Source organism: Pelobates fuscus, chromosome 5 (genome assembly GCF_036172605.1).
Source record: "Pelobates fuscus isolate aPelFus1 chromosome 5, aPelFus1.pri, whole genome shotgun sequence".
In the NCBI taxonomy this organism is placed as follows: domain Eukaryota; kingdom Metazoa; phylum Chordata; class Amphibia; order Anura; family Pelobatidae; genus Pelobates; species Pelobates fuscus.
The window spans coordinates 198,068,496-198,080,530 of record NC_086321.1 but is presented as its reverse complement, the minus strand read 5'-3'; the positions used below and the strand labels follow the sequence as shown (position 1 = coordinate 198,080,530).

Below are 12,035 nucleotides of genomic sequence, written 5' to 3'. Positions count from 1 at the left end.
AGGGAAAGTATATAATTCAGTCTACCTGATGTCTCCTAAAATATAACAACACCGATCCTTGGATCTTTGTAAATGTCTTTTTTTGTAAGTCTTAAATAGCCTCTGTTTTGCCAGAGAGAGGGAAAACCGAAATAATTCAAGTTTTCTCTTCACATCGCATATCATTCCAAGCACATGCCCCGAGGGTACGCTGCATTGTCAACTTACACAATATTAAACAGTAGTGGAATTGTATATAGAAATCTCCACGAGAGATGATGTTTTCACAGCGATTCTCTGCCAATTCTGTACAGAGGCTTTTCACCCTGTGTAATCGTTTCAAAAAGACATATGCAGCACACTACTCTAAATCATTACCAGTCAGTCAAGCAAGCTAAAGACAGTTCCAGCAACTAAATGCATGTAATGTCATATCATATAAGCCTGGAGAAATTAAGTAATGTTTCAATAAACTGAAAATCAACAAACCCCTTTTTATCATGCTTACGTATTGTGCAAGTAAGTCAGTCTCAAGGATTTCATAGTCAGTAAAATAAAAATAGTATATGATCACTATAATATGTACCTGTCATTCAAAGATCTCATTCTCACTCTGTAAATATGATAACATTACACCAATACACTGTGCCAGCCTAGTTTGTAAATGTGATTAGACAAGATTGTATGGACAATGAGTTTTGATCATAGTTCTGTGCAGTTGGAAAGGAGAGATAAAGTATAACTGGCAGTACAATGTGCTGCTAGAACACCTGCAAACAACCACAATGGATGCTGTGTAATGCCAAAATACAATGCACTCAGTCTGTGAAAAAACTACGTGCAAAATGAGTGGCACCAAACACTGCACAAAACATTTACGTCGGATTGATTTTAAACTAAAACATAAAAAAGGAACCAAAATGAGGACATCAGAAATCCTGTAAGACATTGATAACTCCCTAACAGAAAAATAGGGGAAAATTTGCAAAAGTGGAGCTATCACTATGGAAACAATGGAATTATAGAATTAGTAGACACATTTGGATTGTTTCTTTAGTGATTGCTCCACCTTTTTGATTGTGATACTTTTATAGATCTCTCACAGTAGGAGGATTGATGAAGATCTGTATTAGCTCCACGAATGAAACCCATTCTAACATGAAAGTAATTTGCACGCTATAATTATAAATCACATTAATAGGGATAGTATTACTTATCAGTAAAAAAAATATAGCATTATTACAACTAATTATAGCTAAACCACACATCTCTCTGCACATTATTACACAGTGGTTCCGGTACAAAATGTTTACGTGTTGCCTTCTTTCTGTTTTTGAGACAAGGCTACACAATACTTTAGTCTGCTCATTCATATTAATAAAGAGCAAATACGTAGCAGAGCTTGGGGCTAAACAACTTAATGAATATACTGAATAAGCCAAACAAAACATGCATGGGAAAATATAATGACTTCCGTTCATGCATTGTTGGCCATTGTAAATATGACAGGGGAGTTATTAAAAAGGCTACTAGACATATTCGAGTTAATCTATATCAATTTATAGCAAAAGAAAGTTGACTTACAGGTTCTCTTCAACCTTTAACATAAATTAAAAAGTTACAGCATTTAACTTGTGAACATATATGTACAACTTCAATGCAGCTCAGAATTCAGTTATTGAGCCAGGTCACTATTCAAGTCAATGGGCAACAACACTGAAAAGCAGGTTCTCATGTTTAAGCTGCCAAATTAATATCTAAAAATGACATTGTATCCCTCCCCCCATGTTCAAAATGTAGTATTTCACTAAGAAACAATATTTATGAAATACTCATACTGACTGTGTTGCAATTTCCCTAAAATTACTGTCTAGTCAAAAGATATAATGAGACTAAGTAGGGACTTATTTTGTCTTAGTATTTTCTGCAGGGCACCAGCTCTATCTATACATGATCCTCCATAGACTTCAGTGCTGTACTCTTGCGCATGCACGAGGGTAAAGCAGGGACATTGGCACCTGCCACTGGCAGAAGAGGACTGGTAGGAAGACGATGGTGGCGCCAGTGAGGTTGAGGTAAGTTAAACTCACCTTTGCCTTTGCCCTCCCCCCCTGCACTGGCAGCAATTTGTCCATTGGGGGTCTTTGTAAATTATGCAAAGGCCCCAGGCAGTGCCACTTTCAGTCAACAATAAATCCCTAAATGAGTTAACATTACACAGGTTAATGTACAACCAATAAAGTAGCTGAATGTGTTTGATCTTTGGGTCATAGGGTAACCATAGCACAAGCAGTTCTGACTATTTACAGTAGCATAGAATTAAAAGGCTAAGCCTGTCAGACAAATGGTGTGCAGTAGTTGGGATTGAACTGGAAATCCATTTCCCTAACCTCCCCCTTCACTTTCATTTACAAAGCATACTTTCAAAAATGATACGGTTTCACCAACAGAACCAAATTATCAGCCACCTGTTTGCATTTACATATATTTTGCGCCTTGGTAAATGAAATACTAAATTAAAGCTATTGAGGAAAAGGGACTAAAATCTGCTAAATGTGCGAGCTATAAGACATGTATTCTGTTATTTCGTCATTCTACTTTTGCATGTGTTTCATAATTAGTAGAAATGTGAGAAACCCCAGTATTTTTTTTTATTTTATTAAAACTGTAAATTTAAAAACGGAAGCTTTATTGCCTTAATGGAAGGTAACTTTCATCAGGGGGATGGGGATTAAAAAGAAACAAAAACTAGCAGTAAAACAAACATTAGGGCCCACAATATACAGGGTCAAAGTTCTAAAAGTGTGAAAATTGTCATGGAAACCTGAGGAATGCTAATCACTTCACTGTTATAACTTTGCTCCAGAATTGCACATTATACATAAACCCCAAACAAACGATTAAGACGCTTATACGTTAAAAAAATCGAAACACAACAGCACCACATTTCAACGATAACACATATGTTGGTAAGCAAGCACTAGCATTCTTACACAAGGCAGCCCCCCCTTTATCAGTGTGTGAAAAGATGGGGGAGGTCCTTGCATAGAAGTGGAGACAATAAAGATTTAGAAGGGAGGAGGGCTCCAAATCTACAAGATAATAAAAAGCAAAGGGATCAGGTGGGCAGTTTTTTGGAGTTACTGCAGTCCCACTGGCTGATTTAAAGGGACGAGTGGGCGTACACTGTTAGTGGGCAAATTGACTTTTTAACCCCTTCAAGTCCAGGCTTAATCTAACCACTATTATGGTGCCATGCCATACCTAATGAAGGGGTTAATCATAAAGTGTATGATGTGAAGTGACTGTATATTAATACATTTGTAGTAAACTCTGACACTTCAGATTTTAACAGTGTCCAAATATACCTTTACGGGTTTTGGTGTAAAGTCCCGAATTAAAACATTGCCTAACAAATATAGAAATTGGGAGTCAATCACACAAAAAAAAACAAAAAACATCTTTTGGTTTCCATGGGGATTGCTCCAGAGTCCAGATTGTGCAATTTTTACCAGGATTTATTTTTAAAAAATACGAAATGATTCGTTTAGCGTTAATTATTCTCCTGCCTAATCAACACTTTCTATAAATACTTTTTTTCCCATAACGATTAGAATTATTATTATTAGCATTAGGCAGTGGTCGATCGGTACCGAAGCGGTTCATGAACTACTACTAATCCTGTCAACCTAAGCCAATCTCATAATGTGGATCCAAAAGGAGCTCCCTGTTTATTGCAGCTCTGATTTATATTGTGCATGTAATGGAAACCAAACGATACGATCAATGTGTACAGCCATAAACCTGTAGTAAGGAAGCGAGGACTCTGAACTGTTGGGAGTCAGCAACAAAATGGTCAGTCAAGACTCAGCAAACCATAGCAACATCTAAAATGCTGATCCCATGGGCAAAGCACGCTGTATCCAGGTCTTAGAATGTCTTGGAATGATAAGGATTCCAGCACAGAGCTCACTTCCATTTACTTCAAGTGCAACAGTGCAAGACAAGGTGCAGCTAGTTATCACGCCTCCTGCACAGCGCTGGGCTAGAAAGGGGAAGTGTGCTTTGTCTGAAAATGGTTACAAATAAAAAGGTTCTGAGTCTTACCTCCAGTGCTGTCCCTGGATCCAGTTAGTAGTGTGTTGCTGGTGATGTGCCCTTCAGTATGGCGGAGTCACAGAGCTCAGTAACTGAGCTGGAGCAGCCAGCAGGTCTAGCACTGATGAGAGCAGCAGACAACAGTAGAGCAGGCTGGCAGGAGAAGGGGGTGTAAAACTGGGGGATGGTATGTAATTGGAGCTGGAGGAGTGGAAAGTTGTGCAGAATATAGGCTTATTGGAAAGCATTGATAATATTTAGCATTGGTGTTTCTATATACGAGGAGACAGAATTAGTGGTTTTATTGTATTTTTTTTTCCTTTTCCATTTTTGATTAAATCATATTCAGTTCCTGATTGGTTTAAGTAGTTGGGTGATCACTTGCACTAGCATTAAGTGAGCTTATCCACTAAACCGGGATTTGACAGTGCATTGCACGTTTTCTTTCAGTAAAGACAAATTAGGGTTTTATTATATTTACTTTTTTTTTTTTTTTATACTAAATACTAAACTGTAGTGAATTAAAAAATGAATTGCATAATTTAGGCTAAAATGGCAGACTTGGAGAATTTTTATACATCAACACTTTTGCCTAATTCGATTTCCAATTACTGCAGTTCACCGGATTATTCTAAAAACGTGGAATGGTAGAACCCTGCATAACACAGGGGACATTTTAGACTCCAATAGCTAAACTGGAAAGGTTCTCCAATTCCGCTATAGGATATTATGTCATCCAGTTTTCAGTGCACAGCACTATCATTTGAAGTTTAGTGAAAAACCTTGCCAATATTTAGTGAATAAGCCCTATTTCCTGGGTTATTATATTGTAGGGAAATGAAAATAAAATGTAAAAGAATTTAAAGGACCACTCTGGGCAAAATAACCACTTCAACTAAAAGAGGTGGTTGTGGTATCTGGGGTACTGTGGCCCTGTCTAAATTTTGAACATTTAACACTGAGGTACTGTCCACAGGTGCGCAAATATATATATATATATATATATATATATATTTTGTGTGAATATTTAAGCCACATTAAAGGAACACTATAACGATAGGAATACAAAACCTTAAAGACGTTGTGTCCCCCCATCTCCGATATCAAATGGGTCAAAAACTTTGAACACTTATCTCTTTCCAGTGCCAATGTTCTTTTGATGCTGGCTCTGTGTTCGCCTCCCCGACGCCAGTCATTAAGGCAAGCATGGCAAGCATTAGCCCTTCCTTGATTAAATGCTTTCCTATGGGGGATTTGAAGATGCTGGATGTCCTCATGCAAACCATGAGGTTTTCCAGCCACTAGAGGCAGTCTTAACTCTGGAATGTAAACATTGCTGTTTCTCTGAAATTACAGTATTTTACATTGCAGGATTAAGGGATCTGAGTACTCAGACCATTTCAATGAGCTAAAGTAATCTGTGTGCCTGTAGTGTCCCTTTAAAGTCTTGGATTCACAAGAACTTCTTTTAACTAGAAGCGAGCCGAGAACTACCCGCAGTGCAACCACACAAGGACCATAGCTGGTTAGGGGGCCTGTTCATTTTTCTTCCTGGCCATACTGTGTGTCAATGTGTATGTGCCAGTGTGTGTATCTCTTTCGATGTATCGGAGTGTGGCAATGTGCATTTATATATGTTGTTGAGGGAATATATATTAGGCCTGCTTTACTAAACAGCAGCCTGATGTTTCTCAATTAAATTTCCCATGGAGAGATGTTCGGTTTGCAAGATACATTGCTGGTATTCTGCAAACCACGGTAAGGGTCCCTGGGGCAAAGCATTTTTTGAGCAGTGTGAGCCAGTGCTCCAATAGCACTAGTTGCTATGTAACAGCCAGACCAAGACTTGTATATAACTTAGGAGTTCCTGAGATGTGAACTAATTGACACTCACCTGTAGCTAGTCAATTAACAGGCAGGTTTTTAAAAGAAGGGATCAGCCTTATGCAGAGTGAGGGAGAAAGAGCCAGAGGAATCGTGTGTCTTCCATGTATATTTTGTTATTGCAAATTGGTAAGTGGGAAAGCCACCCAATTCCAGGTAGTGATTACAGTGTTTAGTACGCGCTCAAACAAGAGCAAGGAGTTTTGTTTATTCTTATTTTGAAGCACCGGTATATTTTGCACCAAATAAATTGGGAAAACTGAGCTGGATGTGTCCTGGACTTTGATTACCCTAGAAGGCAGTGGTTTACCATAAGATCTGTGACAAAATCCTACCTGTAAAAGAGGTGGTTTTGTTACAATGTGTATGTGTGAACAAACACCTACACCAAGCATGTCAAACTCAAAGTCTGGCACGGGCCACATAAACAACACACATAGTCACTGATAGGCACACACATTTACTCATTCTTGCACTCACATCATTTAATTTATTGTTCTCTACCTTTGGGAACTGGTGTGGGGATCTTCTGTATGTCTATAAATTGTTGTTTAATGCCCTGCTTACCTGGGATATGGCCATCTGGCACTTTTATAACTTTCACCTCTAGGGCCGGTGTACTAAGAAATCAAGCTGTATCCACCGTAACTTCTAACCATCTCTCCAGTAAAAGCATTTTAAGAGCTGAAGCTAGCAGGAAAGTATTTGCTCCAAGCTGTGTGGCCTTAAAAAAATTCGGCCACGTCCCTAATGCAAACTGAACAGTAGGCCTGGGAATCGAGTGCCAGATTTTAGTCACCGTGAAGAAAAGGAAATTCATCTGCTTGTTCCTTGTTCCGCCCTGAGTGGAACCCCAACATGAAGTGAATAAGGGGTCTATTCAGCGTAATAATTCAGATTAGTTCCGAAAGACCCAGAGCTGTGAAATATGGCGTCCAGGCTGGTGCACTGCTAGTCTCCACTCCTTTTTTTTATTTTTATGTTATTTGTTTAAAGTTGCACCCGCCGGCATCTAATGCAGCCAGTATGTCTAATAATTATTTATTTATTCAGGGATTTAAACTTGCAACAAAGAAAGTCAAGTCAATCAAAAGCAATTGGAATTCTCTAAATTTGCTTCCAAAGCCAAATAGTTAGGGCAAAAGGGTGCTTGATCAACATCCAAATTACAATAATTTAAATGAACGTTTGATGTATTTTTTTTTTTTTTTTACCAATAACCGAATAGTTTCAAAGTGAATTTCCACATTCAGGGCCAAGATTTACATATGCATTGAAATTCGTTTTTACCTCCTCGAACTTTGGATGAAGCAGAAGATGCTCATTATTATTATTATTATTGGTATTTATATAGCGCCAGCTTATTCTGCAGCCGTTTACAATAAATTAAAATATAACGGGAATACAAGCTAAGTGGAATCAAAGTTTGTTTTTCAGTAATTCTTCAGTGAAACAATGAGAAAAGAATATAATTTAAATTAATTGTCTTCATTCCAATAAAATAAAACCATATAATGCTGATAACTGTTGGTTTCCATCAGGATTGTTTTTTGTTTTTTCATTTGTCCTTGCAAACCTATGGCATTTTCCTGTCCAGCTTTAACATGTAATTATTGAGCCTATATTACTCTGGCCCTCGGAGACCCCTCAATAAAGATTGTAAGTTGTAAAATGCTTCTACGTAATGCTACATCTTTAAAGGGTTACTCAAACCATCTTTTTCTTTGAATAATTCCCTATTGGGCATTATTCTTTAAATCTCCCCCCTAAACGACACTGAAAAAAAAAAGGAATAAAAATGAGTTTTACTCTCATTAATCCAATGCCAGGTGAACCTCTTGGCTCTGCTCAGCACGTTCACTTGTGAAATCAAGGGAGTGACGTGGAGGTCCAATCAAAGGTTTCTCATAGAGCAGCCTTTGATTGTACCATTTATCCAGCTCACAGCGCATCCATATGGCCTGAGGTGGCAAAGGGTGTGAGGAGCGAGAGAAGGATGGAAGGCAGGAGAAAAAAAAAACTTAGTGAAGAGGATAGGGAGAAGGAAGGACTGTAGTTAAGGATAGAACAATTGTGTGCACTGGTGACAGACATAAAATATGCAGAGAATTGACATTAGGCCGTCCAGAACAGAGTTCTGAGCTGCTTAAATCATGTGTGCCAGGTTTGTAACAAGCCCCTGGAACGCAAGTACAAATATCTCTGAATGTGCAGTGTTTCAAGCAGAAACATTTAGACTCCATTCACCATGACCACTTCAGAGAGCAGAAGTGGTCATGGTGGTTGGAATAACCCTGTAAGTCCTCCTCTAGTGGCTGTCTGTTTGGTTTCAATATGCCTGAAAACACTTTGAGACGCCTCACAGCTTTTGGCACACTGCAATTTGGAGTGACGAGACCAAAATTGAGCTTTATGGTCACAAAAAGGTGAAGTTTCTGGAGTGACCATTGCAGACTTCTGACCTTAAAGGGACACTTTAGTCACCCAGACCACTTCAGCTCAATGAAGTGGTCTGGGTGCCAGGTCCCTCAGGTTTTAACCCTTCACATGTAAACATAGCAGTTTCAGAGAAACTGCTATGTTTACATAGCAGGGTTTATCCAGCCTCTAGTGGCTGTCTTCTTGACAGCCTCTTGAGGCGCTTCTGCGATGCTGGATGCGAAATTTGCATCCAGCGTGCAGAACATCCATAGGAAAGCATTGAGAAAATGCTTTCCGATGGACTGTTAGAATGCGTGCTCGGCTCTTGTCGCGCATGCGCCTTCCGCTCCACTCAGGAGCTGACGTCGGCGGGGGAGGAGAGGTAACCAGCGCCGAGGGAGCCCGGCGCTGGATTAAGGTAAGCTGCTGAAGGGCTTTCAACCCCGGTCAGCGCCACGGGAGGGGGACCCTTAGGCTGTGGGTCCCCCAAGGATGACATAGTGTCAGGAAAACGGGTTTGTTTTCCTGACATTATAGTGATCCTTTAATATCATCAAGCCACTCTGGGGAGATCTCAAACGTGCGGTTCATGCAAGACGACCAAAGACTTTGCATGACCTGGAGCATTTTGCCAAGACAAATGGGCAGCTATAACACCTGCAAGAATTCGGGGTCTCATAGGCAACTATTACAAAAGACTGCACGCTGTCATTGATGCTAAAGGGGGGGCAAGACACAGTATTAAGAACTAATGGTATGCAGACTTTTTAACAGGGGTAATTTCATTTTTTTATTTGTTGCCATGTATTGTTTTATGATTGTGCCATTCTATTATAACCTACAGTTGGATGTGAATCCCATAAGAAATAAAAGAAATGTGTTTTGCCTGGTCAATCATGTTTTTTTTTTTTAAAATAGTACATATATTACCAATTCTCAAAGGGTATGCAAACTTTTGAGCACAACTGTACATTCTTGCAGTGACATTTTCTGTATTAATTTAGTCTAGGTAAGTTTCTGTTTTATTAAGGAATTTTGTAACATTACAGAAAGAAAGAAATGCATGAGGTTAGTGTGGGGAAATAAGCAGGTTTCTGTTTCGGTTCATATCGTCAGACAAATCGAGATGCGCAGATCTCTCAGCAGGTCATAACATCATAAGTTTGTAGTTCACCTGTTACAGGTTTAGTGGAAGACATAAATAGAAAAGAAAAATGACTGCAGAGTGAGGCTACACTGACTCTGAAGTAAAAAAGTGGACTAAATGGGCAACAAGTATGGGCATAACCAGGGCTCGAGTCCTGCAGGAACGCGTGGGAACGGCATTCCTGCACTTTTTTCACAGCAGGAACGCCGTTCCCCCGGCAGGCACTCAGGGGGCGGCAAAAAATGCCGCCCCCAAATGCCCTCTGTTCCCCCTGTCATGGGGGGGCCACCTGATTGCCCCCCCTCCTCACCCCCGGCGAGCGGCTCTCTCCCTGTCACACGCGGCGAGGGAGCTGTGTCCTCTCTGCTCCCTCTCGCCGCGTGGGTTGTCTGCTGATGCCGGGAGCCGGAATATGACGTCATATTCCGGCTCCCTGCATCAGAAAACGGCGCGCGGCGAGAGGGAGCAGAGAGGACACAGCTCCCTCGCCATGTGTGACAGGGAGAGAGCCGCCCGCCGGGGGGGAGGAGGGGGGCAATCAGGTGGCCCCCCCATGCCAGCCTCACTGCAGCCCCACTGGACCCCAGGGACCCATCCATGCCAGCTTTCCTGAAAGGTAGGGAGGCTGGGTGGGTGGGCAATGTTTATTTGAATAATTTGTATATATGTATGTCTGTTGGTGTATGTGTATGTATGTCTGTGTGTATGTCTGTTAGTGTATGTGTGTGTATGTCTGTGTGTATAAAATCTAAAACAGAAAAAGGACACAAATGGCGCTAAGCTAATAAGATCCGGTGCAGCAAAACCACCGAAGTGTAATGTCACCACTTACACTAAAATGTGATAAATTCTGAAAAATAAAGTGATCTGCGCACACAGAAAAGACAAGTGTGAGTTTTACCTCTTACACAGGGTATTCTTGTATGTTCACACTACAGACAGTATGTATCACCTATATACAGGTAAATAAAATACACATAGTGTAAACTGTAAAAAGCAAATAATGTTTTAAAATTGATATATATCATCAAACTCACAATTTTCAGAGCCCATTTAAAGTTGGCTCTAGACTTATAGCGCTTTTCATCTCACTCTTGAGATATCCAGTATTGGAAAAGTGTGTACATCCACAGGAACCTGGAACTGGTGGCTTGCAGTGATGCTCCAAAAAGTCCAAGGCAGGTGTGTAGTTAAAAGTGTTTTTATTCCAAGAGTTATTTTAAAATACAAAATATATATATATACACAGTAAAATATATATATATGAGCAGCACAACGCGTTTCAACCTTTCAATAGGTCTTTCTCAAGTGCATCTGGTTTTACAATGGGCTCCAAAGCCCTAATATATACCAAACAAACAATTAATTAACTTCATAATACTACACATCTGTGGATATGTTCCCACCCATGTCCAAATATGGTCACAGCCGGAAGTGTTATGCCACACTCAATATGGCTACATTTCCGTCTGTGTACCTCTATCCCCAGCCCCCCCCCAACATGTCCGATATTACATTTAGCTATATCAGTCCGTGTGCCTCCAATTTGCTGTCTTTTCGGTCTTCTTTTCGTCGCGTCATTTCCGTTAGTGACGTCGTGATGCGGTCCGATACGTCACTTCCGGTTATAGTTTTTCCGGTCTATCGTGATCTTCCAAGCAATTTCGGCGCACAAATGTCCATCATTAAGAAGGGCAAAGTGCCAGTAGTTCATATTGCACATGAATAGGAGGACAAACGTTTAGAAGGAAGGGGAAAAAACGTATTAGTGTTGGGAAAAAGAAGGGAAGGTACTTATGTTTACATATAAGTGGAGCATTTTGAAAAATAAATAAATATAAAAGAATGAGTAAACATATCCCAAAAAGATTCTTAATATTAGGAAATGTCACCACTACATGGATGTTACCCCCTCCATCTAAAAGTGCAATTTTTAAGACAAGAAATATATAAGAAATGTATATAAAATACATATATTCCCCATTATAAAATGCTGTTGATCTCAAAATCGATGTTGAGACCCAAAGGAGATAAGGTGCGTATTTCAAAGATCCACTTTACTTCTTGAAATTAAGTACTCAAGAAGTAAAGTGGATCTTTGAAATACGCACCTTATCTCCTTTGGGTCTCAACATCGATTTTGAGATCAACAGCATTTTATAATGGGGAATATATGTTATGTTATATTATGAAGTTAATTAATTGTTTGTTTGGTATATATTAGGGCTTTGGAGCCCATTGTAAAACCAGATGCACTTGAGAAAGACCTATTGAAAGGTTGAAACGCGTTGTGCTGCTCATATATATATATTTTACTGTGTATATATATATATTTTGTATTTTAAAATAACTCTTGGAATAAAAACACTTTTAACTACACACCTGCCTTGGACTTTTTGGAGCATCACTGCAAGCCACCAGTTCCAGGTTCCTGTGGATGTACACACTTTTCCAATACTGGATATCTCAAGAGTGAGATGAAAAGCGCTATAAGTCTAGAGCCAAC

General features: G+C 39.7%; 1 protein-coding gene across 3 annotated transcripts in view; it reads right to left on the bottom strand.

The window, feature by feature from the left end:
* The window catches only part of SEMA4D (semaphorin 4D), a 141,859-nt gene extending 137,636 nt beyond the window's left edge, over nucleotides 1-4,223 (bottom strand). For all 3 annotated transcript variants that reach the window (XM_063454940.1, XM_063454941.1, XM_063454939.1), the window contains exon 1: nucleotides 4,087-4,223. The gene's annotated coding sequence lies outside the window, so the exon portion shown is untranslated. The remainder of the gene's footprint in view (nucleotides 1-4,086) is intronic.
* Between the last annotated feature and the right edge of the window lie 7,812 nt (nucleotides 4,224-12,035).